General features: G+C 39.1%; 1 protein-coding gene across 2 annotated transcripts in view; it reads right to left on the reverse strand.

The window, feature by feature from the left end:
* The window catches only part of LOC308176583 (uncharacterized protein), a 288961-nt gene that overhangs the window by 251313 nt on the left and 25488 nt on the right, over positions 1 to 12160 (reverse strand). For both annotated transcript variants that reach the window (XR_013938416.1, XR_013938417.1), the window contains exon 2: positions 6156 to 6285. The gene's annotated coding sequence lies outside the window, so the exon portion shown is untranslated. The remainder of the gene's footprint in view (positions 1 to 6155; positions 6286 to 12160) is intronic.

Below are 12160 nucleotides of genomic sequence, written 5' to 3' on the forward strand. Positions count from 1 at the left end.
AGAAATGACATGCAGAAAGTGAATTCAACACACAATTTGGAATGATGAAAGACTCTGATAACATAGTAGTAATGTTAATAACTTGCTTATTTGCGAAAGGTCTGTGTTTTGTGAAACAGGGGTTCAGCCTGTTATTTCCTTTACTGGTACCCCAGAGACTGAACACCACATTTACTGTCTGTACGTATTTAAAATGGTCTGCATTTTAGAAATAATGGCTAAGATATTCCTCAGTGGACAAAAATATCACACTTAGCACTGCACTCTATTTGTGCCTTATATTTAGTTAACACAGAAGTTATTGAGTAGTGGGTTTGTTAAATACCTATCCATGTAAATCTCCCCATATATATGCACTGTCACATGTCTGTCTATAGATCAGCGACAATATAATAGTTTTGCCTTTTTTTTTTTTTCTTTCCATCTCAGGGGCCTCCAAAACAAATACAAAGATATAAATATTCTTTAAATAGACTTTTGGAAGGTTTACAGACTGTTTAATAATGATTTCTATAATGCTTGGAAATATCTTTTTATGGAATGTTTTTCTGTTTTAATAGTAGTGAGGGATGTTACAAAAAGTTGAGGCATATGTACAAATGATCTTTGTTTTCTGATAGTGGAGAGCCATAAGGACGATGAGAGCGCTGGAGCACCTCTCTTGTGAAGAGGCTGAGAGAGCTGGGGTTGTTCAGCCTGGAGAAGAGAAGGCTCCAGGAAGACCTCAGTGCAGCCTATAAGGGGGGCCAAAAGAGGGCCTGCAGGAAAGCTGGGGAGGGATGCTTTGTCTGGGCGTGTAGTGATGGGACAAGGATAATGGCTTCAAATTAAAAGATAGGTTTAGATTAGATATAAGGAAGAAATTCTTTATTCAGAGAGTCGTGAGGCCCTGGAACAGGCTACCCAGAGAAGCTGTGGATGCCCCATCCCTGGAATTGTTCAAGGCCAGGTTGGATGAAGCTTTGAGCAACCTGGTCTACTGGGAGATGTCCCTGCCTATGGCAGGGCTTGGAACTAGATGACCTTTTAGGTCTCTTCCAAACTAAGCCATTTCATGGTTCTATAGCCGGTAGGTATGGATTTAAAGTTGGACGGTCCAAAGCTGGATTATTTTATCTATTTAGAGTAACAGCCTTAACACTTCTTTTAGCAGCCTGAAAGAGGTATGAGAACCTTCTGATAAAAAAGGAAGAAGTGCTGTGGAGGAAGGAACTTTACAATAATGCCTACAAATATCCACACAAGATACATTATATGTAATAAATTTGAAATCAGAAAGAGGAATCTTCAGGAAGATGTGCGGACAGAGATCTTGACATCTTTTCAGGGTCCAAAGTGAATGTTTAACATAAAAGGAATATTGGGCATATACTTTAATAGCAGAGTCAGCTCCAGCACCAACACTCCTGTTGACACAGTACTGGGAAATACAGTAGGATGTGCATTACCTGTGTCTGTTTATGAAGACAAGAGGTGCTGTAACTGCCTATACACATACTGTTCAGCTTGCTCCACTTGGAAGGAGAAACACGTCTAAATTTAATCTTAATCCTCTTTCACTGAAGTTTAAAATAATAATGTATTTTACCTATTGACTGAGAGAGGATAAAAGTAAGCAGGTACACAATCGATGGAGAATGAAATACTTTCCGACCCTGTTGTGGGTCACATTATTGGTGTCATATTTTAAAAATTCATTCTCTCAAAATATTTCCAATTAGTACACCATTAATGGCCATAAGATAAAAATACCTTGTTGAATATGAATGTGAGTTTAAAATTAAATAGTCAAGCCTTTGTTCTTTCTTCCAAGCACTGCCTGAACTGTACTGTCTCCTCTTAGCTCTTCTAATGAAAAAGCTCTGTCTCCTGTCATTTTAGAAGATGACAATAGGAATGGGAGGCTGGAAAACAAAGGCGGACAAAATGCATTAGCAAGAATGTCTACAAAACAGTTGTTAAAATGAAAAGCTATTGCCGTAATTGAAGAGTCCTGGCTGGTATCTCTACGCAATGAAATAAAAGAGAGGGCAAGTGCAGAGACAAAAGAAGAAGATCTTCATTAGGAGTATTGTCTACCACATGCTTCCTCTAAATGAGAACTTCCTAAAGGACTGACATTTCCATTAAAAGGGCAGGCATTTCGCTATGAAATGCCATTCAGTTTTAAAGGCTCAGCTTAGAAGCAATTTAGAGCACATACAACGGTTTCCAATGCCATCTTTTGATTGCTTGGTTGGCTCTTTATGTGGTATCACAGTTGCCACACGAACAATAAGGGAATTCCATTATCACCAACAAAACACCGTATGTACACATCAGGGTTTGTTATTTACCCCACTGTTCCTTTATACTGCTTAGGAAATCAGAATGTGTATGCATGACATTTAGACCCAATTTCAGCTTCTATATACTGACAAAGTGGATGAAAAAGAGGCTTCTGATGACAGGACTCTGGCCCAGTGGATTAAAAATACAGTAACAAAAAATTAATGTCAACAGATGATAGTAATATATCCTTCAACTCTCACTTTCCCTTTAGAAGCAAGGCACAGGCATGGACTCCAAAGGTAGCCAATTCTTTTAACTTTGTATTTCCCTGTTCCTACTTCACGTCTACACTCAATGCCACTCTGAATCTGTTAGCACCAGCAAGAGTCTTTTAAGGGTTTTCATCATACTTAAAAGGCAGGACAGGGGAGCTCTAAATTAGCTCCCCAATCAACTTTTTAAGTAAGACTTAATAAGCCTACTGACTTTTCAGGAGTCGTTTAGTGCCACTTCCCTTCCCAGTCTTGCTGTGACACTCAGCAGCACTCGAGAAGTGACTGTGCTTGCCTAAATGCTGAATTGGAAGCTGATTTAGGTCTCTTCTCTTTCCCACTCCAGCAATTCACACTCACAAGGCTAAGGACAGTTTAAAAAAAAAAAAAAAAAAGAAAAGAAAAGAAAAGAAAAGAAAAGAAAAGAAAAGAAACCAGAAGACAAGAAAAAAACATTCTGGTAAATTTAAAAAAGGTAGCTTTTTGCCAATTGCATATAGTTCTCTTTTCTTTCACCTAACCTTTGAAACATTGGAATCTCTTTCAATACTCCTAACGACGTAGTAATATGCAAGTATTAACTTACTTCTAAATTTACTTTTTATCTTAAGCCTAATGGGAAAATGGCTGGAGTTCTGTGATCTTTTCTAAGTTTCTTGAATTATCTCATGAGCAGCTTGCTGCAGTTCTTTTTATTAACCTCCAGACCTTACTATTTAACCACAAATAGATATAGGTCACGCATATTGAATTGTTTTCATGACAGTCTAGTGTTTAATAATAAACTCTACTCCAGAAAATTAAACAGTTCCAAAGCTGTGCTCTACAAATGTGGTTTTGGAAAGAGCACCATATGACAGCTCAGATGGGCAAAGAAACCAAAGGACATTAGCAATGCTCAGGGCAGAGTCTTTCTAAGTTGAATAATTACTTAGGAATGATTATGACAGAGATAACAGGATATAATAGAAAATAACAAAATAATAAAATATCAAATGGCCAATGCCAGCCAGCTGGCTATTAAAAGACTACCACCAAATAAAATCAATAATTGAATTACAAGCTGTTTAGGAACCAGAGTGTTTCCTTCTTCTGTATCTAGCAAGCTTTTCTCATAACTTTGATAATCTGATGTCCTTTATGGAATTTGATTGTGTAAAGGTGATGTAATATTTATTGGTTTACAAATGAGTCCATCTTAGATTTGTTTTTCCTCCTTTCTGTTTACCACAACGTATTTTTTTTTAAATTTATGTATCTCTCCACTGAAATATTAATGCAAGTTGGGTCCATAGGGAAGCAATCTTATTTCTGCAGATTGTAGTTGGTGCTTTGAGACAACTCTGAGAAGTAAGTAAACACAGAATAAGAGAATTGGTTTTGTGCGTGCTTTCCTCAGGCACATGCTCCCTTTTTTAAAGTATTTGGAATTACAGAAGTGTTAGCACTTCCACTGATGCCAACAGGAGTGAAACATCTGAAACCTGCCACAGATGTTTCCAGAGATTACTGTTTTTGTTCTTTATAAAAAGTTGATAGGAGCACTTATTCTCTCAAACATAATAAACAGATTATCTGCTACATTGATCTGAGGGTTAACCAATTCATTTGATGTGCTATTCACAGTACTTGATTAAAAATGTACCAGTTTTGAACATAAGGAAAATGGACTTTCTTCCAAAGATTAAAGCTTAAACATGGCTTCCTGAATGGTAAACAGACAGAAAAACAAGTATTTTTAAGGGAAGGGAATTATTCAGAATGGCAACATTCAACTGAACCTCTTACCGAACTTTGTCAGTGAGGATCCTCTCCAATTCAGAGTATTTGTTGTTCATGTAATCTAACAGTGCAATATGTTGCCTGTAAACTAATGATGGAATTCTCTCCAGTTCTAGATCATCTGCAACCTCCCTCTCACTCCCCAAGTTCATGTCTGTTGGCAACCATACTAAGGGCAGCTGCAACATCACCAAATATGCTGCCACACACTAGTGAATGCTCCACAGCGCCACCTACAGCTTCTGTGACCAGGCAGTGTGACATGTCTTACCACCATTGATTTGTGTAACAACTTTCTGTGGGTTAAATAGCAAACCTCAGTCTCTATAGTCATGAGCCTGAGAATTTATAATTTCTTTAAATGGTAGGATATAAAAAATAGATGTATTACAGAGAAAGACTATTTAGAAAATGAGGTGCTTTTCCTGTTGCACAGACTTCCAGTAACTATAATTTGGGCTCCAAATTTGAAAGCATCAGTTACACTTTTTATATTAATACAGATATCACTGCTAATAAGTACTTTTCTTGAAAGAAATCCTCACTAAACTGCATCTGTGGATTTTTCTTGATCTTGTAAAAACTCTAGCTCTCAAGCTATTTTCAGCAGCAGCATTAATGTCTTATTCCCCCCTCCCCCTGCCCTTCTTCTTAATCCTCATCCCACCTATCAACCACTTACATTGCTGGTTCACCTCTTCCAGTGAATCCTCCCACATCTCTGCCACATGATATACCAACATTTCTTTCACCTTCAAATCTTTAGACAAACTTCAGATTACTTGCTTTCTACTAAAGAAAAAAAAACACTTTTTTTTTTTAAATGTTTCTTCACTGCCCTGGGGATTTCTCACTATTCTTCCTGTCAATCAGATTATTGTCTATTCATCTTTCTACTAACATATGTAAAATGCTCTGAAGTTTCATCATTTGTTCATCCACAGACTTGTAAATTATCCATTACTTCTTTTTCACTCTGACCACAAAAATACTTGATAATGGTTTCCTTGTTTTCCATCTTAATTCAGTAGCCCCCATCTTCTCTCTGATTTTTATGTCCACACAATACCCTTTTAATTCACACAAATGGATGGATATGGCAGGCATTCAAGTAGACTCCCTGGGAGAATTCTAATTCTCTCATATGGCCAGAAGAACAAAAGCAGGCAGCTGTTGAAAAGGTCATCAGGAAATACAAGCTACAAAAAATAGCCCCATCATTTAACCCATACTAGGCCTACATTTCAGCCCCCTCACTAGGCCTGTGGCACATCATATCAAGCTGAATTTATTACCTTCATGATATGCATAGCTTTTTCCTGCCTACAGTGTAACACCTTTTTTTTTTTTTTTTTTTGAGAAGTAGCCTGACATTTACACCCCTATTCTCTAATTAATGGCATCCTTCCCACCTAATGACTTATTCTTCCATTCAGTTTTGGCCTTATAGCCCCAAGTATGAATACACCAACTCAAATATGCTTTTGCCCCAGCACTCAAATATGCTTCTTATTTCCATGCTTGGTAGAAAAAAATAAGCAAGTTAAGCTCTTCAGTGTGTCTAGCTCATGTTGTTATAAAAATAACTTTTTCCCACAGCCATCTTTCTGTGTGCCTGAAGACTCCATCCACTGCCTGGTCCAGCCTCTTAGTCAGTATAAACTGGCTTCACACTTCAATCTAGTTCTCACCCACTGAGGCTCTTTCCCCAAGTTAGAACTGTTATTAATAACAAAACCTTTCGCCAAACAAAAATCTAGAGGAAAAAAATTAAGTCAACAGTACACAGAGGCAGTAATGAATGCCAGTTTGCACACTATAATATTGTACCTTGCCATATGTTCAAGTAGCTTTCCTTGGAGAATTCCATCTTTCTCGCACGGACAGAAGAATGAGAACAACAAACTGTTGAAAAGGTCATCAGGAAATACAAACATCACAGATGGCATAGGTGAAAGCACTGCAAAAAAGCAGAGAGCAGAAAGAATGTGTAGGAGTATCGTTTCCTAATTGGCAGTACTGAGATAGAAAGTGCACTTGTACGCTACCTTTATTAATATTAAAATGACTATTGCAAGGATACCTTACAATGTACTTGCCAAGTAGCCCTTTTTCTAATAGAGAGATGAAACAACTTCTTCTGTCACTGACATTCTGTGCTGAGTGTTTCTCCTTTTCAGGAGGTTTTAAGCAAAAACGAGTAATCCAGTGATCACTGAGAGGCACGCTGATGTCCTGCAGAGGAGTTTTCTCTTTGCAGAAAGTTACGTTAGAATTCAAGGTTTTAAAGTACACCTTCTGTCCTAAGCAAGAATAAATATATTTTCTTGTCTCACTGATGTCCAGAGACTCTCCACTCCCTGTTGTGCTGTTAAAGAAACTCATGAAGAATACAAGGAGTTTCACCAGTTTCCTCTGCAACTCTTAGATCAGATGATTTTTCTTACATAACAGAAGGTCATTGAATCACATTTCATCACAGTCAGAAGTATCCAGAGAAAGATAATCAGATACCATGACTAAAGCACAAGGTGAGTACAGACACTCTTACAAGTAGCAGGCTGGAAGTCTAACTCGGTGAAACTAACAGTGCTTTCTGTAAATCTGGAGGTTTTTGAGAGAGCTGAGTCTGAAAAAAAAAAACAAAACCAACAACCAACCAACAAAACAACAATAAAAAAAACAACACAGGTATTAGATACTATCAAAAAATCATCAGTTTTCTGTGTTATAAAGCATTGTAATGTTACTCTATACACAGAAAGAATTCTGATATTTAAGACAGAAGCCTAACAAAAATGAAAAATAGATGAACAAACTCATTCAACTGATGAGTCATTCAATTAAAAAACAACTTATTCCATTAATCACTATAGGCAAATGGTAGAGTACAAATATGTAAGTGTATGGACAGAGTACGTACACGAGGAATTCTCCACATTTTTTCCCCAGTAGCTTGACTTGAGACAACTGGAAAGGTTACATACAGGTTCCTTTAAACTAGTGCCGGCATTGGTATTATTGCCCCTAAACTGGAAGGATGTCAGAACAGGCCCAGCAGGTCTTTGAGCCAGCAGAAGTTGGTCCAGTAGCTACAGCATCATAGAATACAGGAAAGCACGAGCCCCACCCAAGAGCTCAAAACAGAAAGGGACCTGTTATAACCTCAGACACGAGTATCCTCCATTCAGAACAGATAACAGAGACTAAATACTTCACTGTTCAGTTTACTACTCTGCAAAGAGCAGTGACTACGTCCCTGGGGAGCCTGTTCCAGTGTGCGACCACCCTCTCGGTGAAGAACCTCTTCCTGATGTCCAGCCTAAACTTCTCCTGCCTCAGCTTAACACCGTTCCCGCGGATCCTATCACTGTGTTTACAGTGAATAGGTCACCTGCCTCTCCACTCCCCTTCACGAGGAAGTTGTAGACCGTGATGAGGTCCCCCCTCAGCCTCCTCTTCTCCAGGCTGAACAGGCCCAGTGCCCTCAGCCGCTCCTCATATGTCTTCCCCTCTAGGCCCTTCACCATCTTCGTCGCCCTCCTCTGGAGGCTCTCCAACAGTTTCATGTCCTTTTAGTACTGTGGTGCCCAGAACTGCACACAGTACTCGAGGTGAGGCCGCACCAGCGCAGAGTAGAGCAGGACAATCACCTCCCTCGACCGACTAGCAATGCCGTGCTTGATGCACCCCAGGATATGGTTGGCAATTCCATTGCACTGGGGGGTCAGCTTAGTCCAGAGACAGATTTACTATTTGCAGGAAGTAACCATGACAAATCGTGATGATTTAACAACCATTCTCTTAGGAAAGTTGTTTAATGCTAATCTGCTGCTTAACAGGATTGTTGTCCTCAAACTGCTTAAAAAGGCCTAGGCCAAAAAGAAAGCCATGAATGAGCTTAAAGATCAGCCTTGCTCATGCAGCACAGAAAGCTTCAGACAAAGCTTTTTGAAAAGCATGCAGAGATAGACTTCAAGAGATTGACTATGCAGGGAAGTTACTGAACATAAATGAGGACATGAAGTACACCAGCAATTTCTCACAAATTTACATGGTGGGAATACTAAAGGTTTTGATTTAACAGAGGCCACAAAGTACATTAGGACTGCTGACAAAATTATCCCCTCCTACAGTTTGCTTCAGCCCCCTCCAAAGGCGTTGTCAAAACCTATGAAGTTTAATAGTCCACAGAAGAGCTCCTTGCTGCAGACTGGCACAGTACTAACACATCTGACAGCAAGTTTGGAAAACTCTTCAAAGTCACTCTGTGCTTTGCTGTGGTATAGAAACAACAGAGCCAAGTCTATTGCAAGGAACTGGACTTTTCATTTTTGGCTGGGGCTAACTGCGAGTCAATACCTGTAGCTTGTTACGAGAATGTCTTTTTGTAGGCTGAGCTCAATCCATTTGCAAAGTAGATTAAATAAAGGGTACTCTAAGTGCAAAATAAGAACATCCCTCTAAGTGTTAAGTAACAGAATCCAGAGAGAAAGCTATTGCAGCAGAGTGTTACAGGATACAAATTATTTTTAGCTTAAAATATGCAGAAGACCAGAGCGAAAAAGACAGGGTAAGAAGTCCATATCAAGTGAGAAGCCAAACAAACCCTCCTGGAAATAATTCTTCCTAATGACTAGATCTAGTTTGCCGTACTACTCACGTGGCCTTTCCAAAAGGACAGTTTTTGTATATAATGTAATGGTCAATGCACTGGAAGGGCAGGGCTTGCAAAAAGTAAAAACAAAACAAAACAGACTTATCTAGAAAAGGTAGGGGACTTTTTAACTCAGGGTCCCTGCATGACGCTCTGAGACTTGAAAGAAAAAAAGCATTTTCTCACATTCACTTTCATTTTCTTTCTCCCCTTTTATTAATAATGAGCAGTTTGCGAAATGATCACACTTCACACTCTTTCTCTTTCTTCGCCTTTACACACTTTCACAGAAGCCTTCTACCAGAAGATAGAATTCATTTAGCACCAACATTATTGTTTACTAGACCTCCTAATTGTGACAGGTTTTCTGAGTTCATGGGACTGCTGCAGTTTCTTAGCTGCATCAGAACTGAGGAGCAAGCTCTGTCTATCTCTCTGTCAGAGACAGAGACAACAACCATGAGCAGCCTATGTCTGGTGGCATCCAACAGAAGCAGAACAACGTGCTGGGACTGGATTCAGAACAGCAGGTGCTTTGAGTTGGGGGAGCAGGAAAAGAGCAGAGGAACAAACACAACAATACTGGAGAATAAGAATTAAAACCAAAAAGGGGTGACAGGTATGAATAACAACAGATAAAAACATGAAGCATTCTTTACCTTGGTGGTCCAGAGGGACTTGGAAGGGGAGACAGGCAATTAAAGCCACAGAACTAACCCTGACTGAAAGAGACATTCTCCCAACATGCAGACAGACAGCTGTGAGATATCTCAGTCAGGTGCAAGGACTTACACTTTGTGTTCTGATGGCAGGGTGTCAAGGAGGATTCTGAGGTGGTCACTCATTCTGACAATTTGAGAGACATATTTGTTTAGTGTCATTAATTGTTACAAGCATTCTGCCATGCAGGATGGTACCACGCTTATTCAAAGATCTGGCCTACCTGCCATCATGCTATTGCAAGTGCACCTAGACTTTTACATCTCTTAAGACCCATCATCTATAGTTTCTGTTTGTTTGTACTATCTAGGCTATTTAGGTCTCTTTTCTAAAGCAAACAAATATGCTTTATTTAAGGTAGTCATCAAACAGACCATTTTGTGAGTTGTTCCCCCCCCCCCCCGCCCCCTTCCCTCCCCCTCCTCCCTTGGGCTACAGCAGAAATGCAGATACAAGACAATGCTACCCTTTGCTCTACTGGCAGTGCTTTCACTCCTCAGAGAAAGTTGCACCTACCCATCACTTCTAAAGCACTTTTGGCCTTTCGCTGGGGTATGGTTAACATGGTCCAGCACTAATTTATATACCACATTCAGCCGTTCCAGGAATTAGATCAGATTAAGGTTGTAGATTCCCATAATAAGTCTGATTGCCAGTATTTCTAAACACAGAGGAGATTTAATGGAAGTTTCCAGGCCATGACTTAGGTGTTTTTTTCTTGTTGGTTCCTGAAACTCGAAAAGCTTGGTAAAACAATCAGAAAGGCAATCAGAACACTGAAGTGAAATCCTTGTCCTCTGTGACATGACATGAGGGGACTAGTCAATGGAACTAGTCAAGGATGATACTAGTCTTTGAACATGTGCCTAAAACTTCCCTTGAGATTTTGCCATCTATTTAAAAACAAAACAATTTCAAAAATGGCAGGTGCTGACAAATGGTTTTGTTTCTGTGGTCTCCATGAAGAATATCATTAATAATCACCATGACGTTGCTGTCTGAATAGTTGCTCAAGTTAAGTTACTGACAAATGTCAAGATGCATTAAATGCCTGCGTGAACTCGAGAAAGGAAGTTATACATACATACAGCATCCTGTGGGTTGCTTCACAAGCCATAAATCTGTTCCAGGCTGTTGAGATTTTAAGATTTCTAGATCTCTGTCCCAAATCCACAAACTTCTGATGTAAGTAAAGAAATCAAGAGCACATTTTTTTTTCAATGTACTCTGATTAACATGCCTAACTTTTGTATTTTACTTAATTCACCTTAACAGTGTGAATAAGCTTGTAACCCAGAAACTGCCAAAGCCCCACTCCAAATAAAGACAGAAAAGGTTCATCAATGAGGTTCATTAAACAAGCTAGTACTCATGGAATGCTAACAAGATAGATGCATGAAAGAGCTCAGGAGCAGGTTTTTTTTTTTTTTTTTTAAATCTCCTCTGCCCTTATTCAAACTGCTGAAAGTATTGTGTACCTTTAATAGCTTCTTTTTCATCATCTCAGTGACCCTGAATAGTTTTTAAACTAAATAAACACTTACAACCAGTTATTGGCTGTCTTGTGGTTCAGCTGTCTTCCAGAATTAGCACTGAAAACACAAGAACGCTGTTCTTCATCAGAAGACTAAAGAAAACTAACAAAAATAGTCCTCTGAATAAAAATATCACTCAGTCTAAAAACATGGAAAAAGGATGCATTTATAACATTAAGAACAGCAAAAAATGACAGAGAATCTTAGCGTGCAATCTACAGAGGACCAAAAACCAGACACAGGAGGGAAATCAGAGGAATATCAAGAAATGAAATAATAGCATGGGAAAAAATACATAACATTGTAAACTGTAAAAATCCCTCAGGTAGATAGAGCAGCTGAATTCCTTATCCTCCTCTGCACTGTATACCTATGGAAAATGGAAGTAAAAAGTTATAGGAGTAAATACTGCTGTTTTTCTGGGCACCATGTGGGTATGGCTTTAATATAACACAAGGTGCAAACAAATGGTAAAATCGGGATCATGGTGATCCTTTGTTTGCTAACTCTGGGCATTTGTTAAGTTAAACCTGCAACACCAACCTAATGTTGCCAGTTTGGAAAAACACTGATAGCCTGACTCAGATGATCAGGGTCCCAATAGAAGCAGCCAGAGGTGAAATTATGTCCTCATTTCAACGAAGTATTTAAGGATATTTCCTTTGTCTATTTGCATTTCAGAAAACATGAAAATGTGAGCATCAGTCAACCATAGGACTTATCAGAGCCCTAAAAACAAGTCTCTATTTCAACTTCTAGGCAGGAGGTTGAAATGGGGACTTATGCACACAAAAAGTCTTCAGAAGGCATAGCAGGAAAAGCTGTACTGCAACATTTCAACAGCTGTGCTGCAAATGCAGTATGATTTAAAAAAACAGGCAGCAGTGGTCTGCCTTCTCAAGTATAAACAGGAAAGGTTTTAG

The sequence above is a fragment of the Anser brachyrhynchus genome (genome assembly GCF_964034855.1).
Source record: "Anser brachyrhynchus genome assembly, chromosome: 12".
NCBI lineage: Eukaryota > Metazoa > Chordata > Aves > Anseriformes > Anatidae > Anser > Anser brachyrhynchus.